This window comes from Micromesistius poutassou (genome assembly GCF_964030765.1).
Source record: "Micromesistius poutassou genome assembly, chromosome: 24".
Classification (NCBI taxonomy): domain Eukaryota; kingdom Metazoa; phylum Chordata; class Actinopteri; order Gadiformes; family Gadidae; genus Micromesistius; species Micromesistius poutassou.
In genome coordinates, this window is record NC_140294.1 from 5242677 (window position 1) to 5265878 (window position 23202).

Sequence of the window (23202 nt, forward strand, 5' to 3'; positions counted from 1 at the left end):
TTTTTTCCAGAAAGTACAAGTTTAAAAGTTATTCAGTCAAGTACTTTTAAAGAAAACTACTATTTAAAGTCATTAAAAAAGTTCTGTGCACTGATCAGGACATAAAAAATATGTAATGTGCTATATTAATAAATAATTAAATATTTTACAGATACTCATAGGTAGATTCTGTACAGTTCATTTAAAATCACATTTTTTTTTATAATCTTAAGTAATACTTTGTACTCACCATCCACTCCCAAAACGACTGCAATTAAATGCCAGGCTTTGTCCTTTCTCGCATTGTCCTTATAAAAAGGATGACTGATTTCGTATATTATTTTATGTTGCTCCACTTCGATTATAAGTCTCTCGTCGTCCATGTTGCCGACCCTCTGAGACCCTTTGATTGATTGACTGCTGAACTGGTGCCACCGGTCATGACGTAATGTTGATGTGAAGTTGTGATAGGCTACATGAGCGGAGTATTGTGTTTTATTTTGAAAATTGACCGGATGCTCTATGGCTTTTATTATTTCACTTCCTGCCCGGCTCGATCTGCTCTGTGGAAATTGACGCGGTTCAGCAGCGGCTCGCGTCAAAATAGAAGTGCTGCGTAAAGATAGCGCTGCGGCGCGGTGCGCCGCTCCTGGGACGCTGCTGAGACGCGCCGCGGCGCGCCCGGTGGGGATGGTTTCATTGATTAGCGTGGCAGCGATCAGCAGCGGTGACCGTGGCGCAGCTGTTCCACGGCACTTACGTCCCCGGTGGAATACGGGCTTGAGAGTTACCCCGGCCATGAAGCCCTGTCAGCCCAGTAAGACATCCAGCCAGGGGTTCTCAAGCAGGAACACAATAATGAAGGGAGCGCTTTCCATAACATGCTGAATTCCCCGGGTCCTCTGCCTCGTATCGAATATTAGAGGTAGTGATCATTTCTTTGAGAAGTACTTACTACTTAAGCACTTTATAATTATAACTTCATCCATTGATTGATCCATGAGCATCTGCCATGCTCAAAATACAAGAGAGAGAGAGAGAGAGACTGTGTGTGTGTGTGAGAGGGAGACTGTATGTGAGAAAGAGACTGTGTGAGAAAGAGACTGTGTGAGAGAGAGAGAGAGAGAGATTGGAAGGGAGGTAGGAAGGAAGGGAGGGGGGGGTGTTCTCTTTGTTAACCAGATGGTGATCTACCCTTTGAAGCTCCTCTAGGTGTGATAAGCAGTCTTCGCGACAATGTCTCCCATCCCCCAATGTTTAAACCATGCTTCCACCATGTGTTCGACCATAATCGCCATTAAAAAAGAAACATGCGTTTGCACATGGCCACCGACACAACAAGCACTGTGATTCATAAAGGTTGGCTCAATCCCCTGGGACCTAGAGACACCACCACGTGTGGACTCCATTTCTAGCCTTCTGGGTCTAATAACACCACGGTATTGCCGACTCGACAATGCTCTGAACACTCTTTCCAGCTTCTCGAGGTCTCAGCGAACTGTTTAATACAACTTGGATAACATAGCTCATCTGTAATATGTCCCTGTCAAAACACGGACACGTTGAAAACTTAACAAACCCTTTATAACAGATCACCTCTAAAACCCCGTTGGGTATCACATTAGACAAACACATATACAATTCTGGCCCTTTGTTTCCTCGGTTTAGTCTTATAATGGCGACTAAATCATTATTTATAATTAATTCCTAATCAGAGTTATCAGAGTTATCAGAGTTCATCTTTACGTCGGCTTAACTGTAGTGACTATGGACCGGAATAACGGAGCTTTCACGAAAACGAATGCTGATCGCTGATCACTAAATCTGCATAGGTTAGTTATAGGAACCTTAGGTGGCAGAGGCCTGCCACCTAAGGTTCCTATAACTAACCTATGCAGATTTAGTCTTTGCGACGATACGATCTGCTTACCTTTATTTTATGGGCCCGTGGCAGGGGTTTTCAGATCCTCGTGTTCGATCGGCTCGGTCAGTCTAGGTCCGCCTTTCCTTGGATAACTCACGTCGAGGGTCACCAATTGTTAAGATATATTAGTCCAGGAAAGGCCGCCGAGACCGGATCGCTTTTAACTCACTTTATTGGGTTAAGGTGGTTGGTCTATTGTCTATCGTCTATGAAACAAAAGGAGAGGGATCGTATATAACACGCGTGGAGCATCTCTAAGCTTTACGCCGCCCAAGAGATTCTGATTCTAAAATGGCGGAGTCCGAGTTAAATAGGCAGGTAGAGGTGGGCGTGTTCTGTGGCTTTAAAAGCCCGCCCCCTTCATCTATGACGCAAGTCTTACAGCTTATGTTATGTTTACTCAGTATTGTGGCTATGGGAGAATATTATGGCTGAAATATTGTAGCGTTTGCGGCCCGTCACTGCGGGGCTAACTAGCGGAATGAGGAGGACACAGAGTGGCTGGCTGTTTAATCGGAGAACCAGGCTTTATTCCTTTCCATACAAAACTAACTAACGGGGTTGGAGGAGTGCCCACAACAATATGGCGATACCGAACACTGGCTAGCTCCGCCCCCTATCCCAACTGGCCTATCAGGCTGAACAAGGGCAACTCCTTCCCCCCACAAACTCCCCATCAATCCCCCCCATAGTCCTGCCGGGTCGCTACACGGCCCCCCCCCCTAATTCCTCGTCCCTGAGGAAGAGCATAGTCTTGAAAGCGACCCGGAAGTCGCCGTTCCCTCTGCGACCTCCTTTCTCCACCATCCAACAGAGAAGTTCCTGTTGCTGCAGCCGTGTTTCTCGGCACCACAGCTCCAAGCGGCGTCACCTCCTCCCCTTGAGGCACATTCTGTTGCTGTCTCTGTGGGATCCTCCTATGGCGAGGTGACCTGACCCGCGCCCTGGGAGTCGTCACAGGGAAGGCGGGCTGCTGATTCCCCCGGTATGGTGCCATCCTATCCCTGTGCAGCACGACTGTGCGGCCTCTGGGAGCCAGTCTGACTCTATACACAACCTCGCCAACTCTCTCAACCACATAGCAGGGGCCAACCCATTTGCTGTCCAGCTTGGGGCAACGGCCTTTTACCCTCTTAGGTCCATACACCCAGGCGAGGTCCCCAGCCTGGAAGTCCTGCCCCTTAGCGTGCATGTCATAGCATCGCTTCTGACGAACCCCTGCCTGCTGGGCCTGGTGTCTGGCGAATCTGTGGGCCATTTCCAGGCGGTCCTGTAACTGCCTGGCATACTCCGGGCCAGCCATGGCATCTGGTGCATCGGGCGGTCGTCCGTAGGCCAGCTCTGGCGGCGTTCTGAGCTCCCTGCCCAACATCAACAATGCAGGAGTACAGCCAGTGGAGTCTTGGACTGCACTGCGGCACGCCATGAGGATGAGGGGTAGTTGCAGGTCCCAATCACTCTGATCTGAGTGATCTGATCTGATCTGATCTGATCCTTGGGCAATCGTCTAGGCCGCTGGCGGATTGGCTGGGCATCCCCTGTTTTAATAAAGTGTTGGACCAAATGTGTTTGGCCAACGTCGTTGGGGCCAGTGGCAAAACTGTGTCGATACTCATACAGGAGGTTCCATAACCTATCCTGTTGCTCAGAGTTTAGGCCTTCCCGACTGTTCTCCCAGATGCCTCGGACAGTTTTACTGGCTGTTGACTCTTCCCCAGAGATGGGGACCACACTTGCAATCCGTATGACAGCATGGGGGTGTGACTGGGCACATGCGTCTGGTTCTGGGGGTATGAGGTCGTCGGACAGTGGAAGAGGGCTTTCTGCAAAAGGGGCCTCCCATTGTGCAGAACATGGTGGGTCCCCCTCTGCATCCCCATTCTCACCAACCTTGTTGGCCATTTCAGTAGTGTGGGGATCATTCAGGAAGGGGATGGACGTCCCGTCTTTGAACGTTACAGTACGTGCTCCGAAGTCCAGTGAAATCCCTGCCGCACACAGAAAGTCCATTCCCAGTAAACAGTCCTCTTTTATTTCAGCGACCCAGACTGGTTGGCAGGCTGAGTAGGTCTCTATTTCAATCAGAGCCTCCCACCTCCCCAGCATGGGAGCCTTTCCTCCGGTAACTGTGGTGAGTTGAATATCGGTTGCTTGTGTTTGGGTTCCGGCAGGCATGAGGTCTGGGTGTAGGAGCGACACAGTTGAGCCTGTATCCAGTAGGGCTTTGGTCCGTTGGCCATTAACCAACACAGGCACTCTACAGCAGTCGGCGGTGAGTGCATTATGGGGAAGAAGAGCATTGGTGACAGGGTGGTGAAGCGCTTTTGCAACAGGTCGTGTGTCATTGTCTTTGGGGAGTGAAGGGTGGCTCGGGTCGCTCCCCTTTACACCGAGCCCTGAGCGTTTCCCGGCTCTTGCAGGGCAGAATCAGGCACCGTACAAAGGCGCCATGTGTGACCTCTTTGGTGGCATTTCCAGCAGACTTGGCTCTGTCGGTCGTTCGGCGACATCGCTTTGCGCTCGTAGCCCGTTGGGTACGAGGTAGGTCCAGGAGGCTGAATGGCTTGGGTCTTAGGCAGTACAGAGACCTGTCTGGGTTGGTAGTCCAAGCCTTCTGTGAGTATGTCTTCCACTGCCAATGCTTTGTCTAGTGCTGCCTCCAAGGTCTGTGGGTCAGCGAGTCGGACTTGCTGGCGCAATGGGAGGGGTAAGAGGCCGCGAATGAAGGCTTCCTTAGTTAACACCAAGCGTGTTGCATCATCAAAATCAGGAAATCCCCTTTGTGCGAGGTAACGCAGCTCAGCCGCAAACACTCCTAATTTTTCTCCGGGTTCCCGCACTCGTTCGTTGAACCTCTGCCTCATCACAACTGCAGGAGTGGTGCTCCCAAAACGCCTCTTTAAGGCCCTAAATATAGCTTGTGGATTTCCTAGGTCGGCTGTGGTCACATCCAACAGTACTCTTCTTGCCTCCCCTTCCAATGCTGAGACTAATTGAACAGCCCTTTCAGCTGGGGACCATTCATTGGCTGTCGCTAGCAGCTCAAACTGGGCACAGTAGGTTTCCCAAGATGTGAGGCCGTCATAACGTCCCAATTTTATGCGGCTGCCCCTGGGGACGGGGTCTGGTGCTGTTTTTTGGAGAGTAACCAAGGCAGCAGTAAGTGCAGTAGTCAGAGCCGGAACCAGGTCACCTGGTTGGTTAGCAGTGGAATGGCAGCCATGGAACTATCATAATCATTGTTTCCTTTATTAGCATCAGCATGGCTCCCCGCTTCATGTGGCTTAATAACACAGCCTTGTGATTCTCCCATCATGGACATTATGCTGCCTCTAGAGCTATCAAGGAAATGTGCAACAGCACGCTCCATTGCAATGCTCATTCTCTGCATGAAGACATCTTCTATTTGAGCTGTAATGTCTTTTTGTAACTCTGGGATAGACCTTGGTTGGCCACCCACTTTACCTTGACGATCTTTCGGGGCGATGACGTCATCGTTGTCCGGTCTGCGTGCATGTAGCTTGTTTACATCTCTCTCACCGGCATGTGGCTTGGCCGTCGCGGCAACACGGAATGGGCTTTTCTCTACAAAATCTGGGACTTCAGTCAGCAAAGTGGCGAGTGGTGAGTGAGACTTTTCTTCTTTTCTCCTTACAACTTGGCTTGCGTCAGTTGGTTTTCTCATTGGTGTTTCCGGCGGGGTGTATAGATTGAAGAGGTCGGACTTTCCGATTCTTCCTTCAGCCATCTCGGTCCTACGGTAGCAGCTAGCGGTGGTAGCCCGCGCGTGTGAGGGGAATGGAGGCTTGGCTATCCCACTTCTTGACACCAGTGTAGCGTTTGCGGCCCGTCACTGCGGGGCTAACTAGCGGAATGAGGAGGACACAGAGTGGCTGGCTGTTTAATCGGAGAACCAGGCTTTATTCCTTTCCATACAAAACTAACTAACGGGGTTGGAGGAGTGCCCACAACAATATGGCGATACCGAACACTGGCTAGCTCCGCCCCCTATCCCAACTGGCCTATCAGGCTGAACAAGGGCAACTCCTTCCCCCCACAAACTCCCCATCAATCCCCCCATAGTCCTGCCGGGTCGCTACAATATGTTACACTACTGTGTATGCTTCATTTATCCGAAGATAACCATAGCTACTTTTTGATAATTTGGTGTAATGTATGTAGACATGCCAAAGTAAAGCTGGTTTACCTCTATACAATTAAATTGGGTCTCTAACCATTATAGGATCCAGTTTCCAAACCATCTTCCTACCATTGCACTGCTTGAATGGTCATTTATGTTGCTTGAGGGAAATATTGAAATGTTGAAAATTATTTTGTGCCACAGAATTTGGTGTCCAAGCTACTTTGACTATTGATGTATTGTAGTTCATGTTTGCTTAAGGTATTTTTTTGTCAGTTATGTTGTGCCCAACTTGTTGAAGAGCACAACCAAGAACGGGAGGTCCACACATCGACAGTTAAATGTCCCGTTACATTTGTAACGGGACATTTAACTTGTATTTGATCGAATTGCCCTGCGATCAAATACAAACTTTGAGCTATCTTGCACAAGCACAACAATTATATGAGGTCTATGATATGTTCATAATGCAACGCACCCTGTTGAAATGTATTGCTCACATTGGATGTGTGCCATCAATGCACCCAATTACATTAGGAAATCCTGAAATATAACACCCAGATGAAAAGTCAACAAGGATAATTTCGGAGCCATTTGGGAACACTTAAAGTAGATAATGCTGACCTGCAAGTTGGTGAAACTCCATGAAGTTACGCAACAACCGCTTCAGCGCAAGACAGACGCACGGAGCGGCAGACGGTAGCTTTGCCTATGTGCTCAGCATCTCCTACACTGTACAAAAAGCTACCCGTCGCAAAAAAACGGAAAGCTATGCAAATTGTTTGTAGTGAACTGAGGGCAGATCCACGATTGGTAACATTTGCAATGTAGGGTTGGAGAAGGCTATTTAAATATATCAAAGAATCACGTGAAAAACTATATCTCTCCAGCAAAAAGTCATCCGGAAAGGACAATATGTCGAGCCGTGGTCTAATTAATCTCTCTGTGAATTGCACAAATTATTTGCGCTCCGATATCAATAGGCGAACACGTAAAAGCTGCGATAAACGTGGGTTTAAATAGCCTACTCTGAGCAAAACCGGGTTATCTTCCAAACTTAACCTGCGCAAAACCTGCTCCGACCAGGTTTGATTGAGAGCATATGTTTCCATAGCAACTTACATGCCGTGGTCATTTTGGAACGGAAAACCTAGGGTTGCCGCTAACCCTGGGTTAACTTAGCTGGGTAAGTGATAAAACCGGCTTTGTGGAACACCCCTCAGGCAACAACACAAACATAGAAGAAATGAGTACAAGAGTGAACACAACCTCTCAAGTTGGCCATAACGTTAGCCTAGTGAAACTGAAAGAAGTAACATAATATTATTGTAAATTGAATTTGCTGTGTTACAGACACACAAAAAAAGTTGATATAACATAATCTGAAACATGTGCAGTTTAACTCAAAATAAGAAGACAGGGCATTTTTAAAACTATGAGAAGATGTCAGTGATCGTATGTTTGGAGGAAGATTATTCCAGTCCGATGGCGCTTTGAACATAAATGCTTTTCTACCAATTGTTTTATTCACTTTAGGAATGGAAAAGAAGCACTGAGATGAGTGTCGTAATTGATATGTTGAGGAATATGGAATCAAAAATTGTTGTAAATAAACAGGATAATTGCAGTGAATACATTTAAAGATAAACTGTAGCCAGTGAATATGTCTTCTTATATTGAGTGTGGGCCATTTGAGTTTGTTATACATGATACAGTGATGAGTGTAAAATGAGCAACCAAGAACAAATCTACATAGACAGTTATATGCTGTGTTGAGGGGTAGAAGATTGGTTTTAGATATACTACATCAGCATAGTCAAAAAACGGTAAAATAAGTTGTAAGGCAAGTTTCCTTCGAACATTAAGCGTAAAACAGTTCTTGGATCTAAATAAAACACCAATACCAAGTTGATTTTACGAAGCATATAGTCAATGTGGGGTTTGAAGGTAAGTTCTGAGTCAAGCCATACACCTAGATATTTAAATTGTTCAACTCTATGCAGATTCATACCATCATTACATGTTATTATTAAATTATTAGATTTTGTTTTTAGATTATGTTTTGTACCAAAGACCATGGAATAAGACTTAGTTTTATTGAACAGAAGTCTGTTAGATGAGAGCCAGTTTTGAACGATATCAAAGTCCAGTTGAAGAGCATTTTGTATCTGAAATATTAGAATTAGCAGTATAAAGGACAGTATCATCAGCATAAAGTTGAACTGAAGTATTAGAACAAATCACAGGAAGATCATTAATAAAAATTGAGAAAAGAAGAGGTCCAAGTGTTGAACCTTGGGGTACACCTCTTTGTTGTACAAAAAAATCAGACTTACATCTTACATCCTTACACCCAGCTTTCTATTATGTAAATAAGTATTAAACCAGAGAAGTACCTTTTGCAAAAAAACAATTGCATAAAGCTTACTAAAAGTAAATAGTGGTCCACCAAATCAAAAGCCTTCAGATCAATAAAAATAGCTCCTGTGAGATCACCAGAGTCAGATGCTGAAAATATATCATTAGTCAACTTAACAAGTGTAGTGGTTGTTGAATAATTAGGTCTAAATCCAGACTGAAACGGTGACAGGACATTATTTATTTTAAGATAATGTGATATTTGATTGGAAATTATTTTTCCAAAGACTTTTGTGGCAGTACAGATTATTGATATTGGTCTATAATTATTTGGATCATGGACGTCGCCTTATAAGGGTTAATAGGGATAGCGAGGAGGAGGTGGCTTCGGATGTTCTCGTACAAGGGTATGTGTCACTCCGCCAATCAGGGGGCAAAGCGGTGGGAACAGTGAGGACACGTGATCTGCTCCTGACCCCCCTGGTGGTGCATGATCCTATTGGCCGCCGGCTTCTGACCACTGCTACGCTTCTTACTGTGCGTTCACACCAAAAGACAAATTTCGCCGACTCGCGCGACTCAGCGAATGTTGTAGCGCGACTCAGCGAAATCTGTCGCTGTGCTTAATGTGTGCTTATTTGTGTGCACTTAACGTGTCTCGGGGCGAATTTTGTCGCGGAGCGTTTTTCCCGCCAACGGTCCTTCATGCTAATTCAGTCTCTCATCAACCATGGCCGAGATAACAACCATTGCGTGTCTGTATCTGTTGTGGAAGAGGGAGAGACGTCGGAATGCCCGTCGTTTATGGGTTCATCATATAAATCGGAGCCGTACAGAGCTCTGTGAATTTCACCGTCTTCTCCAGGAGCTCCGTCTGGACGACGACCGCTTCCAGCGGTATTTGAGGTTGACTCCGGCCCAGTTTGATGACCTGCTAGCTAGGATCGGTGCTAGGATATCACGGTTGGACACCAACTACAGGCGCTCCATCTCGGCTTTGGAGCGCCTGTCCATCTGTCTCCGGTGAGTGGTAGTTTCATAAAAGTTGTATGTCGAAATCGAACATCAAACATTATATGTTTACATACATTAACATTTTCCACGGTAGACAGCGCCATTTAGTGGACGTTGCAGATTACATATTCCAATGATTGATTATCCTCTGCCGACAATAGTATAGTTTGTAGTCAAATACAATAAATAGATCAATTATGTTGATGAAATATTACTCCTGCCTTTGTAAATGTGGCTTTTTTTATAAATGGACGTGGCAAAATTATTGTAAATGTATGATTTTTACACCTATAGTATCTTCACTTCAACATTTAATTTAAATTATTATTATTATTTTTTTTTCTGCAGATACCTAGCCACTCCTCCTACAGGACCATCGCCAACAGCTTCCGTGTTGGGGTCTCCACAGTCCCTGGCATTGTCCCTGATGTTGCCACTGTCTGGGACTGTCTGGTGGAGGAGTTCATGGCTGTGCCCACAACAGATGGCTGGAGGGCCATTGCAGGGAGGTTTGAGGAGCGGTGGAATTTCCCTCTTTGTTGTGGAGCATTGGATGGCAAGCATGTGGTCATCAAAGCCCCTGCTCACTCTGGATCCCAGTTCTTCAACTACAAGGGAACTTTCTCTCTGGTTCTCTTGGCAGTTGTAGATGCGGAATATTGTTTCCGGGTGATAGATGTCGGGGGCTACGGAAGAACCAGTGATGGTGGAATTCTGGCCAACTCTGCTTTTGGTGCAGCGCTTCAGTCTGGCACCCTCCAACTGCCTGCTGACCTGCCACTACCAGGAGCTGACCACCGAGGACCACAGCCACACGTCTTTGTGGCTGATGAGGCCTTTCCACTCCGGAAAAACCTCATGAGGCCGTTCCCTGGTCGCAACCTGCCGAGAGAGAGGCGGGTGTTCAACTACCGTCTGTCCCGGGCTCGGCTGGTTGTGGAGAATGCCTTTGGGATCCTTTCTTCCCAGTGAAGGGTCTACAGGCGTGCCTTCGAGGTCAACATAGACGTTGCGAAGAAGTGTGTGAAGGCTACCTGTGTTCTCCACAACTTCCTGCGGAGGACAACCCCCCCAAGTGCATTGAGGGGGAACATCCCAGTTGGTGAGGAGGACCCACTGCCAGGTCTGGGAAGAGTTGCTGCCAACAACTCAGTGAGGGAAGCCATCAGGATTCGGGAGGCCTTCACATCCTTCTTCTCCGCAGAGGGAACCGTCCCATGGCAGGACAACGTGTAGCGCACCAGCACACCCAAAACGGCTCTTTTAAGAGCCACCCACAGATTACTATTGAGCCTACTTCCTGCAATTACTATATTTATATATATATATGTATATATATTCACTGTGTCACTCTTCTGACTTAATGAAGCATGTCTCCTTTACATACAACAGTAATATGCCATTATTAATTAAGTTAAATGTTAAAGTTTGTTTATATTTTGAAATCAGGTAACTGACGGTCCTGAGCCGTATTGCTTTCCTTCTGCTGGCCTCTGTTCTTCTTCCAGGGAAGCTGATTGCCTGGCCACCTCACTGAGGGATTGAACTCACCTGCCGGAAGCCTGCATAAGATGGGGGAATCCAACATGGTGCTCTCGCTCTCCCACCTGGAAGGCTGATGCTGCCCGGCATCCAACTGGGTTTTATTTGGGGTTGTTATTCTAGCCCTTTAGCCTTTGTTTGCATACTCATAGTTTAGTTTAACTGTCATATCACTCAAACACCACACTACACTACTGAATACTGATGTGTTTTTTTTTTTAAGTTACTAAATAAATGTAACGGGACATTTAACTGTCGATGTGTGGACCTCCCGTTCTTGGTTGTGCTCTTCAACAAGTTGAGCACAACATAACTGACAAAAAAAATACCTTAAGCAAACATGAACTACGATACATTAATAGTCAAAGTAGCTTGGACACCAAATTCTGTGGCACAAAATAATTTTCAACATTTCAATATTTCCCTCAAGCAACATAAATGACCATTCAAGCAGTGCAATGGTAGGAAGATGGTTTGGAAACTGGATCCTATAATGGTTAGAGACCCAATTTAATTGTATAGAGGTAAACCAGCTTTACTTTGGCATGTCTACATACATTACACCAAATTATCAAAAAGTAGCTATGGTTATCTTCGGATAAATGAAGCATACACAGTAGCATAAACAGTGTGTCAACTGTATTTTTTAAATAAAGAACATGAAGCCACTTTTTTTAATGAAAAATAATTTATTTTGTGTGTGTGTGTGTGTGTGTGTGTGTGTGTGAGAAAGAAAAAAATAAAATAAAAATGCATGGATCGTTCCCTGCAACGATTGTCACCCCAGCGAACCTGGCCTAATTGTCCAAATTATGCAAAACTGGGTTATAATAACTGTTTGCTTCATATAATATTTTGTGAATTTGGAATTTGATATCTTTGGCGTGGGGTGGCAATCGTTGCAGGGAAGGAAGGAGAGATTTAAAAAAATGCTCGTCCTCGGAGAGAGGTGCTGGAGGAGGTGGAGGCGCTGGAGCAGGTGGGGGCGGTCTCCTCAAAACCTCCAGGAGGCACTGCTCCAGGTCATCGCCCCTCCCCTCCACTCTCCTTCTCCTTCTCACTGTTTGAAAAGGAGACAACATTTTTGGGTCAGGAAACCGACAAAAAATACATTCAACATGAAAGGCTAGGAATACATAACTAGTCATACTCAAAACATAATTCATGCATAGGGACCCTCATGACCACATAAACAAAGTGTAGCATGCAATAAATGTAATTTCTCTCATGTTAAATGACATACCTGGGGCGATAAGAGGAGTGGCAGGAGTGGCGTCAGCAGCAGGGGTTGGTGGTGTGGGTTCAGAGGCAGCAGCAGCCTCCTCCATGCTTGTGCTAGCGACATCTTCTGAGGTGACAAGAGGTTGTAATCAATCTATAGAACAAATCATGAATCTGTCATGCTGTGTGTGTGTGTGTGTGTGTGTGTTCACTTATCGACCAACCTTCACTCGCTGTCCCTGCTGCTGCCTCTGAACCCTGGTCCTCTGCGATCCTGTCTTCCTCGACCCCCATGTTGCTACTCGTCTCCCTTGGAGTAACAAACGGGTCGAGGGGTCTGCTGCTGACCCACTCCTCTTTCCTTCTGCCTCCTTCCTCCTCTCCCTCAGGTAGGTGTCCCTCAGCCCCTTCCATTTCTTACGGCATTCGTCCTCTGACAAGAAACAAACCTACGTTGTGAAATCTGAACTGAACTGTTGAGTGCTAACTGCTAACTAACTAGCTTGGTTCATAGTAAAATACAATTGATAGCTAGAATAAAGTAACTTTTAAAGTAAAGTAATTTTTTAAAACTTACCACCCAGCCCGACGTCTTGGCTGACCTTAGACCACGCAGTCGCCTTTTTATTGCGGTCTTTATATCCTTTCGTGTTAACGGCAAAAATGACTTTGTGGGCCGAAACGGCAAGTATTAACTTTTCCTCCATTTTTGCAGTTTGATCTGGATCAGGAAGTGAACGCTACGTCACTCGGGGAGTGAACGCTGATTGGCTGTTTCAACGCGAATGCCGCGGAAAAGTTGAAATATTTCAACTTCTGCGAAATCTGTCGCTCATTTGCGCGACAAAATCCACGTGAACGCGCCCGCCCGTCTTGGGGAAAACTGTCGCCCCGTCAATCAAATCTTGTCGCGGGTCCCGGCGACAAAAAGTTTTGCCCTATACGCGTCTCTACGTTCACTTAACATTGAAACGTGTCGCGGGGCGAAGTGCGGTGTGAACACACAGTTAAGCTGGAAAAGAACAAACAAACACTAATAAACTTGAGAAGGTGGGTGTGGATATGAAACATCAATAATGCATCAGATCCCTATGTCAGAAGAGTCGGTCTCGCTACTGTGTCGCCTGAATTTCTCCATCTCCGTCCCTTGGATCCTGTGTAGGGATGTCACGATACCAGAAATTTAGTAGTCGATACCAATAACAGTGAAATTCCACGATTCTCGATACCCAATTCGATACCACGGTCAAAAACAAAACAATAAATCCCATGTACTTTATTTATTAAAAACATTTAAACATTCCAAAAAACAGTGGCACTGGCATGTAGCCTTCAAGTAAGGAATAAAAATAAACCACTATTAACATTACAAAAAAAGAACAGTGGCATGTAGCGTTCAAGTAATAATATATATTTTTTTTTAAATCAAAGTCATGCAGCTATGCGGCTGGCGTTTACACTTGCGTGCATAGCGGGGTTTAAAACATAACTTCCATCCTAATATTAAGTAATATAACGCAGGTGCGCAAGGCAGCCACAGGAGACGCCAACATTGTTTTCAACTGCTCGGTACCGCGGCGTATTAATTAACCAAGTTTTGAAAAGAAAAAGTATTTGAAGCGAATAAGCAACGCTGTTTTTGATTTGTTTATTTGGTTTTGAACGAATAATTTTGGATGCATGCATCGGCTTTGAGTTGGTTTGTTTACTTTGAAATTGCATATGCTCGCAACGCACACGCACACGCACACACACGTTCACCGCCGCACCTACTACAACCTGCCGATCTTCAATCAAAACAACACCAAGTAAGTGATGCCGTACGCAGTCGTACCATGCGTGTTTAGAAGCGCAACATTGAAACGGGTCCCATCTGAAACAGTTGCGCGGCGTTCCAAACGCAAAGTACTTCCAGACGCGACTCTTGTTATTCTTTTTATCGACGAGTCGAGGCGGAGCCGTCGCACTCGCTGCAGCTGCCGTCTTCCATGTTCCCGTGTAGGTGTATATGCTGCCCACGTGACGTCCAGAGGAATTGCATCCTCGGTACCTACGGTACTAAGAAAAACAAGTATGTCACGTTTTTTTAATTTTGGTATCGACTTGGTACCGAAGTATCGGTTCTCGTGACATCCCTAATCCTGTGTTTAGCGGAGTCGTACACCTCGCATCGAGACTGGTGGAGCCTCGTCTCACAGATGGTCAGGTGTTTCTCCAGTCTTTCCGGTGCAAATTTTCTATCACAGTATTGGCAGGGAAGCAGCTGGGTGCTGGCTTCTGCCTTCTCTGGGATTGGATCTTCCACTTGAGAGCCCATGCACAGGCCGCCTCTGGCCCGCTTGTTCCTTCTTACCGCGAGAGCCGTGACCCCCAGCGGAGCTCCTCTCCCCCCCCTGCTGCTCTTCCTCCTTTTCGCTTGCTCTAGCCTGACTCAATTGAGACTCTCCTCTCGTTTTGACCGATGACTGAACGCTGCTCCTTTTAGTTCTTCCTTTATCGCCGTTCGAGTTCATCACTTCCACGCCCTCGTCGGCCCTCCTGCTGAGATGTCCGCTCGCTCCTGTTCCATAGTCGCTGGGCTGCTCCGCTCTCCCTGGTCTCCTGGGTGGAAACTTCTCCACCATTATGCCCTCTTGTGTGTTCCACTTGTCCATTTTTCCTTCCTGTGGATTGCCGGCCCTCCCTTCTGTCCACATCCCTCCTCCTGCCTTGTTCTCTGCTCCCTGTCTCTGAAGACTCCCTGTCCTGTATGATGGCCGTCCTCCAAACGTGCTCTGTCCTGAACAGCTTCTCCTGAAGGAGCAGCTGTTTCTTCTGTATGGCCTGGGCCAGACGCCGTTGTTCGCCAGGCAGCTGGTCGGGATCTCCCCACGGATGTCGGGATGTGCCGATGCCTGTGGCTGCCTTAGTGGGGTGATGGCGGCCCTCTGTGTGACCCAGTCTGGGGTTGAGGGCTCTCTTGACGGAGACAGGCTTCAGTGGAATACCGTCTGGTACATCTTCCTTAGCGTTAGAGCTGACGGGATTTTTCTTTGCAGAAGTACACTTTGTACGAAAGGTGTGTCCGGGTTGCCGAGACTTCTCCGGTGTATGTGCTGTGTCAACCCGCTCCCCACCAGGGGGAACCGTGGGCTAGTGGTGGACGGCGTATACCGCCGCCACCCACTAGCCGGCGGCAGAGAGCACGACTTCACTCACCACAATCACCCAGATGAGGTACACCTGGCCGGAGGGGGAGAAAGAGAGCTGGGGGACAACTTAAAAGGCAACCAAGGACTCACTCCAGGGGGAACAAGAACGACGAGCATTGTGGAAGACCGTCGATATACAGCCAGACTCGAGTCTCTCGGAGGCCATAGTTATTATAGTATATCTCTTGTTCACTAAGTGGTTTTTGTGAATAAACGCAGACTTCGGCTTTAACCTGGATTTGTGTCGTGGTGCTTGCCGTGAGATACAGACAATTGTGAATCAAGACGCCACAGTGGCTGATGCCTCTTTTCCTCGCAGACTTTTTCTTTTTGTTTGTTGATGCTTGAGTGGTCCATGTTGCTGCTTGAACTTGAACCCTCCAGAGTGCTGCTGAGCGCGGACCTGGATAATAAATAGATGCAATCAGATGAAGAAAAAATAACTGACAAATGCAAACAAACACAGACATGCAGGGTTTGCACCGATCTCGGGAAGTAGATATCACCCGACACAGGATTCGGCTGACCTTCAGCTGCAGATTCTTGTTGAACTTGATTATTTTATATACATAGATATGGTGTGTTATGATATTTTAGAGCGGTTCAATCACAAAAGCCCCTGTCAGGGAGTCACATGGGAGTATGGGCGGTACCACCCCCATACTAGTTTACGACCCGTTTATTCAATGGCCCTGGCAGGGCGCTATCCTGGTGAGCATGAGCAATACAGTGGGAAACATTATAACAAATCAAATCAATCCCCAACAAAACATCGTCTCTACAGGTGTGTGGCTAAGTGTGGTGCAAGACCAAAACGAACATCAAACAATCTCGAAAAGGCACGATGAATACCAAGACAAACATGGCCGCAGAAAAATGGCGATCCTATTGAATGCAACCTAATTGCATTCAATTATTTGATCCAATGGCTACAATAAAAAAAAATGTTATCGCAGTCACCTTTCCCCCTCACCCATTGAACTCCTACAGATTTTCAGGTGAAACTGGATTATTTTGAAACGTATGATGTTTGTGTGCTATATCCAGGCTATATCCCTATATATATATATATATATATGTATGTATGTATGTATGTATGTGTATGTATATATATATATATATATATATATATATATATATATATACACACGATTTGGGCCTTAATGCCATACAGTCCTGGTGTTTGTTGCGTAACATGCCATTGATATTTGGCAATATAGTGCCGAGAGATGAGTGCTGGAATCTTTTAACGTTGCTTCTGCAGATTATGGATATTGCATTTTCTCCTATTGTAACATATGGTATGACCATCTTCCTGAAACACATTATTGTTGAGCATCATCAGCTTTTTAAGCATGTATTTCCTACTAAAAACCTCCTACCTAAGCATCATTTCATGACGCACTATCCTCGATGTATAAGGGAAATTAGACAAATTTTGCACACTTGGTGTATGCGTTACGAGGCAAAACATAACTTTTTTAAGACCCAGCTTAAGAGTTTCAAAAATATCACTAAGACGTTGGCCAAAAAACATCAAAGATACATGGCCTTTTATTTGGAATCAGTCAACCAGTGTAGATTGACTATTGGTCCAGGAAAAATGTTGCCGCTAAGCAAATTGAAGGAAGGCCCTGAAATTGCTGCCAAACTAAACACTGAACTATCTACTAATGTTCTGTCAGTAAAATGGGTAAAACACAATGGCACTGAATATCGGCCTGGTTTATTGGTGTGTGTTGAGGTAGCTGCTGAGATGCCAGTATTTTTTCAAATCCAGACTATTATTGTGAAAGATGAGCAAGTTACACTTCTACACCTGGCTCAGGTGTAGAAACAATTTGTTTTGATGAACATTATTATGCATTTAAAATAGTTTTAAAGCCATTCCAGGCAGTTAAGGTGGTTCATGAACCAGTGGATGTTCAAATGGGGTATGGATCAACAGACTAGTTTATAGTGTTGAAGGTAGAATCAGTAACCAGAATGCTCTACACATTAATATTTAACATTGCAGTGTTTAAAAACATCTGATTCTACCTTTTTAAAATAGATTTTATCTTTTATCTTAATCCTATTTGTACGATTTTCTGTCAAACCGTTCATATTTGACTAGCTTTGGGTACTCTGGAGTGTTTTAACTGGAGCTGCTGTTTATCATTGACTTGCCCTAGCTTTAAATTGCATTATTTGTTAAGCCAAAACATGGTAATGCGTGCAGTATGAAGGGGGAAAGAATGCACCAGTAGGCATAGGACTGGGTGTTGAAAATGAGGCCCGTCAAATTGGTACTATCCCTTTAACAATGTTTGTTCATATAGATTGCTGCAGTTTGTAGGATCATTTACAATGAAGACAAGTGCAGATTGTATGTCTCTTAAAAACAATGCTTTTTCATCTGCAAGTAAAGTCTCTGTAAAATCAAGGGTTAAGGATTTTAATAAATTTGTTTTAAGACATGGATATTTTGTGTTTTGCTTTTCTCCTGCAGACATTCACATTTTTACTTATTTCAGTGTTAGCTGGACATGTTAAGGTTTAAGTGTTGCATAAGAATAACACTAGCAGGGAGTAAATACACAAGTTTATGTTTTAACACTGGAAGGTTAAAAAATCAACACTAGGGAGTAGTCTCAGTGTTAAGTCTAGCACCCATTAGGAGTTAATTCTGATTAACATGTGTCAAATGTTACTAACACTTATCAGTGTTATTTTCATCATAGTGTAAAACTTCAGTAACACTTTTCAGTGTTATATAGTCACAAATATTAACTCTTACCGGAGTTGAATTAACTCTCAGAATTGAACTCTATGGCAAGTGTTACTTTAACACTTTGTAGATAGGGAACGTATGTTATCTGGAATAGTGTTAACATTTACTCTTTAAGTGTTGGATTTACACTGCCAATTTTGCTGTGTATCCTCAAATAGTACAATTATTATCCGATTGAATAGTTTTTGATATTTCACTATCCTCTAAGTTATAATATCAGGTATCATGTTCTGTTGTGTGCGTGTGTGTGTGTGTGTGTGCGTGAAGGTTGTAGAAATGTAGAACTCTCGTCGCCGCTCTCTGGTGCTCCCTTCTGGCAGTCTCACTATACTGTCCGCATGTTTCACAAAAAGAGTTTGGAGAGACGTTGTCAGTGTCTGTATGTTGCTTCAATTCTCCCAATATCCCAGTCTCTGCCTCACTTTCCCTACCATGTCCGGCCAATTTTCAGTACCCTCCCCTGTCAAATTTGACCCCAAGTATCTTTAAGTCAGTCTGTTTAATGGTCAGGGGGAGTCCAGTTGTCTCGGTCACCGTCCATGGTCCATAAAGGGCTTGGGTCTTCCCTCGGTTGAGTTTGGACCCAGAGGCCAGTCCGTATGAGTCGGTCAAGTCCAGTGCCCTCTATAAAGAAGAAAGGTCCGTACATAAAATGTTAACGTCGTCCATATATAAAACACATTTGCTAAAAAGTCACCCGCTTCCCGGTATGCCCACCCCTTTAATCCATGGGTCCCTTCTCAATACCTGGGCTAGTGGTTCTATGCACGCCACATAGAGGAGAGCAGATAACGGACAACCCTGACGGACCCCGCAGCGCAAGTCTACTGCTTTTCTAAGTTGCCCGTTAACAAGAAATTTGCTGGTGATGTCCCGATACAGCAATCCCACCCACTCTACATACCTTTGTGGAAAACCCATTTTTTGCAGTACCTGGAAGAGGTACTGGTGCGGGACCAGATCAAAAGCTTTCTCAAAATCTAAATTTAGGACTACTAGTCTAATATTTCTGTTTCTCGCATAACAGATGGTGTCTCTAATCAGTACTAGGCTGTCGGTGATCTTTCTCCCCGGTATGCCACAGGTTTGGTCCGGGTGGATTACATCCCCTAAAACAAGACATTCTGTTGGCTAAAAGTTTGCTAAAAAGTTTACAATCGACATTTAAAAGAGTAATTGGTCTCAAGCAGCTGGTTGCACCAGCAGAACGTAAAGTCCCACTTAAGCTACGGTGAACGTAAATTGCCCAAACGTTCCACTTTACACTCTACTAAAAAAATAGCAGTTGCACCAAGCAGATAGTTTCAACATAACACTAAGTTATAACTTATATTTTACACCTCCCCTCTAGCTGGTGTAAGTTCCATTCCAACGATAAAGACCGGTAAACGTTAAACGATTTAAATACCAAAGATGGCTATTCGTTTTGAGCAATGGGAAGAGGAGTTTCAACGCGGTTTGCGTCGGGAACGAATTGTCCGTGACTGTATAGATCCATTTAATGAGTATGATGATGTCGATCTATATGCGCGATTTCGGTTTCGCCGGGCGGAATTACTTAGAATAACCGGCCTTCTTGACAACAACCTGCAGCACAACACCAACCAAAATTCGGCTCTAAGTCCAGCGATGCAAGTGTGTTTGGCTCTGAGATATTTTGCCACTGGGTCTTTTCAGAACCTAGTTGGTGACTCGGTCCATGTGCACAAGTCTACTGTCTGCAGAGCGGTTCGAGCTGTGGCAGTGTCTCTGTGCCGGCATCTGAACACATATGTTCGCTTCCCTGTACAGCCTGCAGAACTTAACCATGTCCATCAACAATTTTATCATATCGCTGGTTTCCCAAATGTGACAGGCTGTGTTGACGGAACACACATCCGTATCAAGACCCCAATGGACCACGAACCTGTTAATGTTAACAGAAAAGGATACCATTCCATAAATGCACAGAAAGTCTGTGACGCCGACCTTAAGATTACGAATTGTGTTAGCAAATGGCCAGGATCTAAACATGAAAGCTACATACTACTAGCCTGGTTGGCACGACTTTCCAATGTTGATACTCAGCATTGGGTCTGGCCAAGACGTTAAGAGAATCCATTTCTCAAAGCGCATCCTTCAAACCTGGTTTACCCGCCCCCCTCAAATGCCTCAGTCTGCTATTGGTCGAAGCCAGAATAGGCGGTGTCGAAGCTTAAACCAATCACACCGCTCTTTCCTTTTTCTTTTCTATAAATGCCTCCAGGGCTGCTCTCTGCTCGGTTTTCAATACAAATGTCCGGTTGAAATCTTTCAACACAGCATCGACTGCTGTGTTGAACGCTGTCCGCTGCTCCATGCTGCTGTTTACAATGAGGTTCCGGTCGCTGCTCTACAGCGTCACTTACTTGAACACGCCTCTACCCAGAGCCGTTGGAGAGGCTCGACGTTGATTGGCTCTCGAAAAAGAGGGTGGAGTTCCCGAAAATTCGGGAGACAGAAATCGAGTTAATAGCACGGTTGGCCAGACTAGAAGTCAGCAGCGCTTTTGCGAGGCGTGACGTCACTAGTGTGGGCGCGACCAGGCTAACATACTACGGCACTCACAGTTCGGGGAAGACTTTGAGGCAGGGAGACACCCTGGAAGGCTCCTCGGTGACTCTGGGTACCCTGAGGGATTGGCTTATGACCCCATACTTGTCACCTGCCAGTCACTCGCAGGAGCGCTACAGTGTTGCCCACATTCGCACAAGAAATGTGGTCGAACGCTGCATAGGAGTGCTGAAGAAGCGGTGGGCCTGTTTGCATAGAGGTGACTAAAAAAATATTGCTGAATTATATTTCTAAATTAGTTAGTCTTTGTGAAATCATATTGTCAGAGACTTTTCTGTGATTAAAAAGCCCTAAATCTGTATTAAGATGTAAGATTGGCAAGTATTTCCAAAAACTGTACATGTAAGACACATGACTTACATACATGTATAAGTAGGTCTAAGGCTATTCCTCCTGTATGAATTAAATTACTAACAGGCATCAATATGGAGCCGGACAGGGCAGCTGTTGTAGCAGGTGCCTGCGTTGTTCTCCACAACATGGCAATGGAGTGGAAGGTGCCTCTGATGGAGTATGGATTGCAGGACCTCGAAGGAGACCAAGACGTCCCCCAGCATAATGTGGCTGTACCAGCCGGGGCAGTAGCTACCCGGGACAACCTCGCTACCACCTATTTTTAGATGAAGGCTGTAATAAATTCGGCTTACTATGTAGCCACCCTAAATTCTACTAAGCTGCGTGTTCTTATACAGTATAAATAAGTCATACTAACACCATATTGATAGGTTAAGACTAGAGCAACAGCTCATGAACAGACAAGGTGCATAGGTTACTCCTCGTTAGACATAGATGATTTACTCAGATGCAGATGACTTATATAAAACCACAGTTTAACTTTTTGAATAAGTAGTCCTATCTAGCATGAATGACTGATTCAACCATACAAACCATATTTTTCTGAAAGAAAATACACCCTCAGGATGTGATATATTTGATATATTTCCTTACTATTATTAATATGCATGTTGACTAATCTGATATCAAACACTGATTACTGGTTGCCACTGACTAATGGCATAAAAGTGGTACTGCGTAATATCATTTACAGATGTAACATTATTACAATGTGAACTTAATTGTTGTCAATGACACAAAAGACACTTGCAATCAAACTGGATTACTTCAGATTGGACTAATGCAGCAAGTAAATACTTGCGTATTTCTCAGATTGTACTGAAACTGTACGTCTTCCCATTGCTGCTGTGCCCTTAAGGGGCTGGGCCTTTATGGTCTACACACCCTTTTGGAATGAAGAACAACAAACAGATTGATCAGTTAATTAATTTATTAAATCTCAGTGAGTGTGTTGTAGCCATAGGTTCTCAGCTCCTCCTGCAACTTTAATATTTCTAAATTTTGTTTTTGTTTTTCCAATTCTAATTTCTCCTTCTCTATCTTTATCTTTTCTGTCTCTTGCTTACTTTTCTCTATTTCTACTTGTAAAAGTTCCTCTCTAAGGAAGTCAATGTTAGTTCCTCTCCTAATACGTTTTGGTGGTGGTGGTGGAAGGCTTTCTGGGATGGTGATGGGCGCAGTGTCCTCATGGCTCGTCATGGGCACAGTTCCAGGGTCCTCCAAGGGCATGGGTGCAGATTCCACCACAGTCACGTTGTTCTCTGGGCCAGCAGTGGCTTCGGCCTCCTCCTGGACCATGGGTTGCACCACGCCACTCTCCACGCCCCCCCCCCAACAATCCCTCTAATACAAGGAGAGGTGTCCCCAATTATATCTAAAACCATAGATGAGTATGGCCCCATATCCCCTTTTCCACCACCCCCAGTTGGCACATTCTTCGGGAAATCTTCAGCTGCCTGCATCTTCAGGTCGCTCCATTTCTTGCGCACATCTTTGACCTCCCTCAATTCTACCCCTTTGGCAGTAATAGCTTCGGTAATATGTTCCCATGTTTCATTTTTTTTTTTTTTTTGTAATATAATTATTTAGCTTGGCTTCAAGCACAGTTTTGTTCTCATTGTATAGCGTCAACAGTAGCACAATTTCATCATGAGTGAAGTTTTTCTTGCGAGGACGGCGGTCAGACATGGTCAGGCCTGAAACACATGAAAATCAAAGTTACTAGCTCATTCTACACTTCCTGCAGCAGACAAAAGAACTGGGACTCCTGCCATTATACACTTTAGTCCATGAGCCAACGACCCCAAAAGGGGCGTAACTACTAGCACTGGGTGCTGTACATGTGTATTGAATGAAGTGAATGCAGGCTAAACTGTATTTGCTATAGTCTCTTTATACTATTGAGTCAAAGTCAAAGTAGTTTTATTGTCGATTTCTTCACATGTCAGACATACCAAGGAATCAATGTATTTTGCAATATACTAATGACACTCAATTCTCTTTGGACAAAGCGGCATTTGTTAACGTGATATTGTCAATCTGACATAGCTAGCAGCTAGTGTTACTTTACGTTAGTCTTATCACTTCAGAAACATTGTAAACATGTTTTTAA

The 23202-nt window shown here is 45.0% G+C and overlaps 1 pseudogene across 1 annotated transcript; it reads right to left on the reverse strand.

Annotated features, from left to right (window-relative positions):
- Positions 1 to 14419: 14419 nt before the first annotated feature.
- LOC311369800 lies at positions 14420 to 15727 on the reverse strand (annotated as a pseudogene). The gene is made up of 2 exons: positions 15658 to 15727; positions 14420 to 15274 (listed from the first exon to the last, which is right to left on the reverse strand). The product of its transcript is annotated as an uncharacterized misc_RNA (transcript).
- Positions 15728 to 23202: the final 7475 nt, after the last annotated feature.